Source organism: Anabrus simplex, chromosome 1 (genome assembly GCF_040414725.1).
Source record: "Anabrus simplex isolate iqAnaSimp1 chromosome 1, ASM4041472v1, whole genome shotgun sequence".
Classification (NCBI taxonomy): Eukaryota; Metazoa; Arthropoda; class Insecta; order Orthoptera; family Tettigoniidae; genus Anabrus; species Anabrus simplex.
In genome coordinates, this window is record NC_090265.1 from 581822499 (window position 1) to 581833726 (window position 11228).

An 11228-nucleotide genomic window follows, 5' to 3' on the forward strand; every position below is an offset into this window, starting at 1 on the left:
TAACAAGTCCCAATGAGAGTAACTTTTGAGTAGTATGTACTCAGATGCGAATTGAACTAAGTTAAAATCTTCTCCGATGTGCAGACGTAGAATCGTAGTAAGAGTGTCTTCGAAGAGTGAGAATCAGAATGTCCGAATGTCCTCTCCAGCTCTTGTCGGCGGGTATATATCAGTTCAAAAGTCTCCTTCCATCAACCATATCACATGGCCCAGTAAGATTCGAGGTTTCATCCCTACTCCTATGTATTGCTGTGAATCCATCAAGTTGCTTCATTACGTTCATTCACATAGGCTGAACTTTCCGGCTGAAATAAGGCGTCAGCTCTCCAAGTTCGAAAAGTTGGCGTTTATAATGTATCAACTGAGGGTAAGACCTCCCGTAAGCTAGATCACGTACTTTTCCTTGAAATGTGCTGAATTTAGCCTGCTGACTCTGGTCACCTCACAACGGCTATTGGAAAATTTACTGCAAGTTATAAATACGAATGATGTTGAAATACTTTACCCAATAATTTGTTCGTTCAGAATACGTTATAGCCGCGATACAAAGAAATGAAATGATGATTGAAATGGATGATAAAACCCCATATATATATATATATATATATATATATATATATATTAATTTAAACATGACCTATTAGTTATTAAATATATACCTCTTATCAATTAATTATATAGTTCAATAATTGAAAACATGCAGTGATGTCCCAAACATCACATTCGCCCCTCTAAGCCTGAAACAAGTAGCACTTCCGTTGATGGCTCACACCTACACTTTGCCACTTACGTTTCACTTGCTTTCAAAACAACTGTACATTCATTCATTACTGTATACAACATAACAATATTTTACAAAATTACAACTTGATGATTCCACCTACAACTTAATAACAAATAATATATAACACTTCAAAATTTCCTTTAAAAACACAATATTACAACTTAGCGAGTTTCTGATGTCTCACTTTCTCAAATGTTCGTCATCTCTTGCTAATTTCATGAATCCAGTGTATGCAACACTTGACAATTCAATTTAGATCTGTACAAAATTTACACAAACAAAATGCATCGTATTACTCTTTGAAGTGTTCACACGTCCTTGCTGTATGACTATCACTTCACACACGCTACACGTTCTTGCTGTATGACTATCACTTCACACACGCTAACACATTCACGTGGTTTTAGCCTAGGGTAAAATTATTGCAAGTCTTTATGAAGACATCATATAGTCTACGGGGAATTTACAAATTTAAACTGCAATATTAATGATCCTCGTTATATTAAATCAAATACTAGATTGCTCATACATGGCATTACTTAAAGAAAACAGACGTAACCTTGGTAATGAACTCGTGTCAATCGTATACACACACATCGTGTAGCAAGCAAAACAAAACTTGGGAAACTCCACCTTCCAGAGAGCAGTCACTCCCCGCTACGACAGGTGTATATTATATAAGAGATAAGCGTGGCCTGGCTCACTGACCTATATACCAGCTCTACGAGAAGTCCACCGGACTCGTAATATATTTACGTAAACTCCTAATGTTGTACGAACCCATTAAAATGCAATCGCCGTCAGATAATTTATAAGCACATGGTCCTAATCTCAAATTTTACAACTAAAACATACATCCTAAATTTACTTAAGGAATACACAATAGCTAAGAATTCAAGCTCGGTAATGGAATACCGTTTCTCCGGTCCACTTAAACCTCTAGACGCTAACGACAGAATTCTTAAGACTCCGTTGTTATCCTCTTGACATAATACTCCAGCCAGACCATAGTGAGATGCGTCAGTGAATAACACATACTTCTTATTTGCCACGGGGTACTTAAGAACAACCGCTTGCCTGAAACCGTCTTTTAAATCATTAAAAGCTTTGTGGTGATCTTCTGTCCAACTCCACTTACTGCCGGCTTTTAACAAGTCTCTAAACGGCTCAAGTAAGTTTGCAAATCTTAGTACAAAACGTCTAAAGAAATTGCATACTCCAATATACGACCTTAATTCCTTGATATTTCTAGGTGTACTGGTATTCAATATCTTCTCAATCCTTGTACGCTCAGCGTAACCCCTATCGCAGATACACGGTGTCCCAAAAATGTAACCTCCTGTCTACCAAAAACACACTTATCTAACTTCAAAGTAAAACCATTTTTTTAACCCTCAAAGCCCTGAATTAACTCTTCAATAGTCTGTGATTTTAACTGGTCAGCACAAATACGTCTATTCATATCTCGCCCATCAATGCAAAGTCTGACGCTCCCATCAGTCTTAGGCACAACGATTAAAGAATTTACGTACTGGCTATTAGACGGTTCAATAATCCCATCAGCTAAAATAGCTTGTATTTGATCGTCAACTGCCTTGGCATATTTGTGTGGGATAGCATACCGTGGCCCGCTGAAAGGACTGTCATCCAGCACTGAAAAACAATGTTCATAAACATGTGTTTTACCGGGTTTCTTAGAAAAAATCTCAGCGTGTTCACATACCACTGCCAACAATTCGTCCCTCTGAACTTCCTCTAAATTACTGTTACTCGCAGCTTCAAATAAGGCGTCTTCTGATCCTCTTTCAACCACAACTGGGATAAATTAAACCCCTCACTGGGTTTCTCCTCATATCTAGAAACCTCAATAACACTCCACATAGCACAAACATTCGTTTTCCACTGAATTTCATTTTTCAGTTCGAGTTTGACATACTTATTATCCCACTTCAGATTTACCGTTGCATCATTGTAATTTAACTGAGCCGATTTCACAGTCAGCCAGTCACATCCCAAGATGAGATCAAATACCAGGTGAGGAATAACCAAACATACCTGTACTGAAATTAAACCCTCTATACAAATCGGCACCGCAACCTGCTTGCATATCTGTTTCGACTTTTTACCAACAGCTGTAATAATGAATGTAGACTTAACAGGCATCTCTTCCATCATAATACCCTGTTTAACTAAAGAGTCATACCATTCTGAACTAATACATGATTTCTGACTTCCCGTATCAATTAACGCATTAACATACGCCCCCCAAACTTCTAATTGAACCACAGGATTAATCACTTCATCACCCGAATCTAAATAATTATTATCTGGTTCACACATAAGATCTTCCTTAACATCTAGGTCATATGGCAATAGTTTCATAACACAATTCCTAACTACTTCCTGGTAAGGCTGAAATTCTGACCCATCATAACAGCCTGCATTTAGTTTAAAGGCAGCGATCGTGTACCTACACTTGGCTCGTTAGTAACTTGTCCTCTGACTTGTAGGGCATTTCCCGTTCTATTTTCAGGTGCTCCACCCCTACCGTTATGCCTTGGCTGAAACTGATTACGATTCTCGTAATTTGGCTGTCTCCTATTGTCCCTTGGTTCACTATGAGGAAAAAAATTATGCGAGTTTCCTGTTCTATGCCCAATGTTTCCTAGTGCATCAAAACTCCCTAATAACTGCTCCATTTCCTGAATAGTTTTAATACTTTGCATATACGCTGCTTCGCGTACCCTGTCAGGAAAATGTCGTAACAGCAATCTGACTACATCTGAATCAGCCGTGATTCCGTCTAAATTCTGGCAAATCATAACATGTGACAAAAAGTACTCAGTCATAGAGACACCTTCATTATGTTTGAATTTCCCAAATACTACCCTTTCTCTTTCACGGCTTTGAACATTTTCGTTCCAGTATTTGTCTGTGAACTTCGTCTTAAATGCCTTCAGACTTTTCTTGTTACTTTTATAGACTGAAAACCAGGAACGCGTCTCTCCCACAAAAGCATGATCAATAATGTCAATCGCCTCTTCCCAGTCCATGAACCCTTCCTCAATCCGTTTTTCTACTATTTTCAGAAATTCTAGTGGGTTAGTTTGTTTCCCATTGAACTTCTGTAATTCGATTTCCTTACTGTAAAGGCTTGGTTTCTCAGAACCGACGCATGCGAGGTGCGAGGCCCGCCTCGCACAAATCCAGACTACACGAGCTTATGCAAGTGGTTTCTCAAGCTGCGCGGTGCGCAGTGTGCGCAACCTCGCAGTGAGACCTCGCAGCGTCACCGCGCACTGATTCGTCCGGCCAGATTTGTGCGAGGCGACAGCAGTGCGAGGCGAAATTGTTTCTGTTCTTGTTTTTACTGTTTTAAGCAACACGATGAGCTTTACGGACGAAGTGAACGAGGAACTGATTAAAGAAGTTCGAATACACCCAGTGTTGTATAACTTACAACACAAGAGCTACAAAAACAACGTTGTGAAAGACAACTTATGGAAAATGATATCACTAAAGTTGGATAGAACAGCTAATAAATATTGCTAGTTTTATGTATTATACGATGGTCTTGAGAAGGAAAGAGTTCGTAAAAATAGAAACTCCAAAAACGGAGGTACCAGACGATTAATGTTAATTTACTGTCATTTGGAACCTCCGTTCTTGAGATTCTTTGTTTTATCATTGATGTGGTAGCTGCCTCTGTGGATCGGTGGTAGGGTGTCTATTATTATTATTATTATTATTTATTATTGATGTTACTTATAACAAATATAATGAGTTCAGTTTCAAAGGATTAAATAAGTAACAGATTTAGAAATGGTATATAAACCAATAAATCCATTACTTTAATATCAAATATGCCGATATATATAATTTTACAAAATTTGAGTTCAGTATTGTTCATTTAATAAAATCACGTGTTTTATTTTAATAACGATGTTCATTCCGTTATTATGCTAATTGGGTCACAGAAAAAGTAAACTATAGGTAAACAAATACATGTTTGTCAGTTAGAAAAAAAACTTTCACTCCACCCTGTTAGCATATTCTCTTTGTCATACCGATTCTCTCTCCCTGCTACAAAAATATTTCTTGAACCTGCCTCTTATCATGAAAGCATCATGTATAGAATTACCTCCGTTGTCAGCTGCCAGAGGAATCATGTTTTCTTCTGTTAATTCCAAATAGCCAATAAAGTGTTAATTTGGGCAAGGAATTCGCTCATTCCGGAGAAGGTTGTGGACGATACAGGCTGACATCACAAGATCATCAACAGTTTCCATTGATACTGCTATAGGGGTGAAGAAAACCCTCCAGTACTGACACATAATCCGCTTCCTCTTTCAACAGTAGCGCACAGGCTGCGAGCCATGTGCTCGGCAACTGATCCGCTTCGCAGCCTGGGAAACCACGAGCCTCGCAGCGTCATTGGGATGAAAGTACTCAACGTCGGCCTCGCACCTCGCATGCGTCAGTTCTGAGAAACCAAGTCCCTCCGTGACTTTGCCCCTCAGTGTTACCTTGTCTTTCTCTTACTTCTCGTCGTATGCGTGCTTCTGCCATCGCTATGCAGTTCTCTACATTTTTATCTCTTTCAATTTCATTCACTACAGTGTTCTGTTTTTCTTTCAACGTCTTAATTTCCACCGTATTGCCTTCTACCATCGCAAACTTTTCTCTTTGTTCCCTAGTGTTGTCTTCTATTATACACTTAACCGTATCGATCTTGTTTTGTACCTGTTCCTTAAATTCTCTTATTTCTTCCTTTTGGGTCTCAACTTTATTATTAATACTTGTCGTCTGTGTCTCTAACTCCTTTCTGGTGTTGTTGCTTTCTTTTTCAATTAATCCCAACAACTCACTTCTCTGCTCTACAAATTTATTTTCTACCTCTTTTTTGTTTTGCTTAGTTGTCTCTTTCTGTTCCTCTATCTGCTTGTTAAACCTTTCATTTTGCTTAAATAATTCTTGTAACTGTTTGCTATGTTCGTACATCCTTTTATTAGTTTCGACCTTGTGCTCATTCAATGCCTTACTTAATTCTCGTTTAGTTTGTTCTACTTTATTTTTAATTTCTGATTTAGTTTGTTCCAATTCCTTTTTTATTTCATTTTTTCAAATTTATTTTGTTCCATTTAATTTTTATTTCAATTTATTTTGTTCCATTTCTTTTTTATTTCAGATTTACTGTCCTCTATCTTACTTAACATTAACTGCATCATTTCAAGTAACTGATTATTATTACTCTCAATGTTAGGGCTAACCTCCGCCTTGCCCCCCCTCCCCATCGTACTATCGTCTGAATCTAACGTAACTTCGTCATTCATACTCTTATTTCCTTCGCTATCTTCGCTCCTATAATCAGTTTCCTCCTCTACACATTTATCTACCTCTTCCTTAGAATTACTTAAAGTACTACCCTTCAGCACGTGCCCACTACGCAGCGTCATGTCTTTCTCCTCTTGCTCAGCCATGCTACCCCCAAAATCAAACACACAAGAAAAATATACTGTGGATACACAACAGTTACCTCCAAACTACTGATTCTATCCTTCTATACCAGTTGCGGCGACAATATGTGACGTACCCACTCGGCCCACAGATGTCTGACAAAATTATAATGTGGCGGGTCACTTTAATATTAAAATAAATAAATGATATGTCATTGTTTCTCCATAAAGAGTATCCAAAGGGCGCCAGTCTTCAAGCTTATGGCTTGAAAACAAAAGTTGATAATTAATAATAATAATACGTAATGAGACTCAAAAACTCCCAGGGGTGAGGTGAACGGAACACAAATCATTAAGTACTCTAACTTGGAATTTAAGGATCATTAATAATAATTTCAGAACATACAAATTAAAACAGCTATTTATTAGGATGAAAAACGTGACGTAACGGCGTATTAACGAAATCTGAAAAGAAAAATTGAATGAAATTAACTCTAAGAAAATGAACTGTTGCGCGAAGACTTGCAGTAACTTATGCCGTAAGCTCACCATATGTAGACTCTGTTGTCTTGAAGCTGAATATGGGTGGATCTCTCGTACAGGCTGCCTCATCTGTTGTTGGATTCCAGTCCTACTTCTACATTTCCTACTTTACTCTTTACATAAAGTCGTAATGAGTCCTACTTTTAAGTGCAAAACCACCATGGGTTATGTTCATGGAGAGAATACACTTGTATTCTTCCGTATTACGGAACAGTAGCGTAGCTAAATTCATAATAAAAGCTCTCCTCCCCTATACTGGTCAAAACCGGTCTCCCGTTGACTACCTCTCGTCATTGAGATAACAAGTCCCAATGAGAGTAACTTTTGAGTAGTATATACTCAGATGCGAATTGAACTAAATTAAAATCTTCTCCGATGTGCAGACGTAGAATCGTAGTAAGAGTGTCTTCCAAGAGTGAGAATCAGAATGTCCGAATACAAGTGACAATCTGCTCACGAGTATGAATAAGAATATCCAAATGTCCTCTCCAGCTCTTGTCGGCGGGTATATATCGGTTCAAAAGTCTCCTTCCATCAACCATATCACATGGCCCAGTAAGATTCGAGGTTTCATCCCTACTCCTATGTATTGCTGTGAATCCATCAAGTTGCTTCATTACGTTCATTCACATAGGCTGAACTTTCCGGCTGAAATAAGGCGTCAGCTCTCCAAGTTCGAAAAGTTGGCGTTTATAATGTATCAACTGAGGGTAAGATCTCTCGTAAGCTAGATGACGTACTTTTCCTTGAAATGTGCTGAATTTAGCCTGCTGACTCTGGTCACCTCACAACGGCTATTGGAAAATTTACTGCAAGTTATAAATACGAATGATGTTGAAATACTTTACCCAATAATTTGTTCGTTCAGAATACGTTATAGCCGCGATACAAAGAAATGAAATGATGATTGAAATGGATGATAAAACCCCATATATATATTAATTTAAACATGACCTATTAGTTATTAAATATATACCTCTTATCAATTAATTATATAGTTCAATAATTGAAAACATGCAGTGATGTCCCAAACATCACAAAGTTACAGATGTTAAAATTGGCGGGCCTTACTTGGAATCTCTTTTAAAAATAAATGAACACACTCTTTTGGAAAATCCACTTTTAAGGGGGTGAAAAAAAAAAGCAGGTGACTTTTTAAAAGGAATATCTATCTTCTACCAGTTTTCCCACACCTGTGGGGTCGAACTATGTCACACATGTGGGTTTTACGCTGTTTTATGGCTGGATGCCCTTCCTGACGCCAACCCTATGTACAGGGATGTAATTACTATTGCATATTCCTGTTGTGGTTGGTAATGTGGTGAGCTGAGTGAATATGAAGAGGAGAATGTTGGAACAAACACAAAAACCTGTCCTTGAAGCCAGAAGAATTAATCACACGTGATTAAAATCCCCAACCCAGCCCAGAATCGAAGCCAGAACCCTGTGAACCGAAGGCCTCAACGCTGAACACTCGGCCAAGAAGTGGGGCAGTTTTTAAAATGAGTGTATCTACAGTAGATCTCATAAACTTAACATGTTACAGGCGTGAAAATTGGTATTTGTAATTTCCTTTAAAAATAAAGAAACCTGTACTTCTTTTTTTCTTTTCGTAAAATCAACTTAAGCTGGAGATCGAAACTAATTGAAGAAGGAGTTTAATTCTCTTTATGAGGATACTTATATTTAAAAAATTAAGATGTTACAGATGTGAAAATTGGTATTTGGAATGTCCTTTAGAAATAAGGAAACCCCTTTTCTTATTTTTCAACTTAAAAAGGACTGTTTCTCACATGTCGAGTTCCATGTCACATGTTCCAGATTTAGCTCTGCCTGGTCACCTTAGCTGGAAAAGACAATGCCACAAACGTGGTTTACAAAGAGGTTCTAGGGTAAATGAAATACAATTTTTCGGTGAGTTTTTATGCTTGAGGTATTTTCAGATAATGTCTTAGTGCAGTACCGAGGAATAATTAATTTTCATTAAATTACGAAATCCTCACGAGCGAAGCCGTGGGTAACAGCTAGTCTTATATATAAAAGTGAATGGTTGTTCATACTCTATAGACTCAAAAACTAATTTTCATTAAATTACAAAATCCTCGCAAGCAAAGCTGTGGGTAACAGCTAGTCTTATATATAAAAATGAATGTTTGTTCGTATTCTATAGACTCAAAAACTACTGCAACAATATCACTGAAAATTTCATACTTTGTTGTTATTGCTCCTGAGAGGGTTATGGAAGTGTTTTGACATGTTAAGCCCTCACCATTCCCTAGATTCAGGTCATTTGGCACATCACAATAGGCTAATGTAGGCAAAATATCGAATCTGTCGTACAAGGATGAGATAGAGCTCATTTGAAGCCTCGCGATGCGAGGAACAAACCTCGGTATTTTCCTACGGGACCCGAAAACCACATTTTAAGGCCTTAAAACCAACCGGCTGAGATATTAGCACCTCAGTACCCTGGCTCTAGGAATCTGCTGAAGTGACCGGTCGTAACCGTGGCAACATTAATAAATCAAGGATTCTAGATTATCGAAAAAGGACCAATATTAGTGTCGATCCATAGTATTCAGGGTCACTGAGATGAACTGTAACAAAATTATAGATGTAATAATAATCTAAACTTATACAGTAGCACCTGATAATTTGAAATCGGTTAATTCAAAGTCCCACCTAATTCGAAAAAGCTCTCGTTCCCGGAAACACGAGGTACGGTTTTGCATGTTATTTAAATTGTTTAGTTTGAAATATGGATAATTTGTCATTCGAAGAATAATGTCTGTCCCATTACCGAAATTCAGACTTGTAATTCAAACTGCCTTTATATTTATAAAAAGTTATTTTTAGAGTAATTTAAATTCAAAATTTATCCACGTCATGATAGAACAAGTCTTCCGGAACATGCTGGGGTAGATTTCAGTATTTTCACTTACTTTGGTGTGTTTACAGTGTGCTTCAAATTTGCTAAGTTTGAGTAAAATTGTAATTCTTTTGTATTCAGCATTTTAAGGAACACAATAAAGCACTTAGCAGGCAGTGTGCGGGGAAGCAGAATCCGTGAACACCGGCGATGCCGACAGTTGGTGAAAAAGCGTGGTTGATATAATCAATTCGTACACACCGAAAATTGTCAATGACGATGAAACTGCATTATTTTTTTAATGCCAAGCCCAAACAGACTTACGGTTTTCTAGGAGAGAAGTGCCAGCCAGGAAATCATACAAGGGGGGTCATTGCACTGTGTTGCAATGCACGCAGAAGCGAGAGACCTCTCCTCGTCACAGGGAAGTTCGATAAGTCACGATGTTTTAAGGGCGTCGGGCACTTTCCGTGCAAGTACAGGACATCTAAAATGCATTCAGCACAGTAATCCAATGAATAAAGGACTTGCACAAGGTAGCCAGCATAATTGGTCCTCATCTCTAACTTATTTTAATAATATAAGTGCACCTTGTTGGATACATTTCAGGAATAGTTTTTTCCAAGGCATTTGAAAGGTTTAAACTGTGAATCAAGGTGATCGCATACATTAATGTGTCTTAGAATACTTCGTGAAGAGCAAGGGTTCGCATTTCTGAATGACAAGATAAGTACCATGGCGGGAAATCGTTCAAGGATAGGCGGGTCACTGTACTGTGTTCGAATGCAGACGGAAGCGAGAGACTTTCTCCCCTCGTCATAGGAAAGTTCGTTAAACCACAATGTTTTAAGGGCATCGGGTACTTTCCGTCCAAGTACAGGACATCTAAAATGCATTCAGTTCAGTAATCCAATAAATAAAGGACTTGTTCAGGGGAGCCAGCTGCGATTTCTCGTCGTCTCTGAATCATGCTTTTGTTTTCCTTCGTTGCGTGAGGTTATGTCTGTCAGTGAGTTATCGAAGTGGATACTGTATTGTGAATTTCAATACTGTAAATACACCTTATTGAATACATTTTGGAAATAGTTTTTTTCCAGTGGCATTTCAAAAGTTTAAACTTTGAATCAAGGTTAATTGCATGCAGTACAGGTCTTAGAATATTTTTAATGCGGCTAGGGTTGGCATTTCTGAATTATGAGTTGGCGGTCAATTCAAAATCACTTAATTTCAAGTCCGATTTTTGCGTCCCAACGACTTTGAATTAACGAGGTTTTACTGTATACGTAAAATAACATGTCCTGACTGACTGACTGATTCATTATCGCTGAGCCAAAACTAAAAAGCTGAAGATGTTACAGACATGAAAACTGGTATTTGGAATCTCCTTTAATAATAAACACGTATTTGTTTTGTTTTGTTTTAGGAAAATTCAATTAATGGAGGGTGAAGAGGAGTGACAAAGGGGATGAAGTTAAGAAGAGATTATATCTACAGTATAATTATCTCAGAAACGTAAATTGTTACAGACGTGAAAAATGGTATTTTTAATCTCTTTTGAAAATAAAATAATAATACT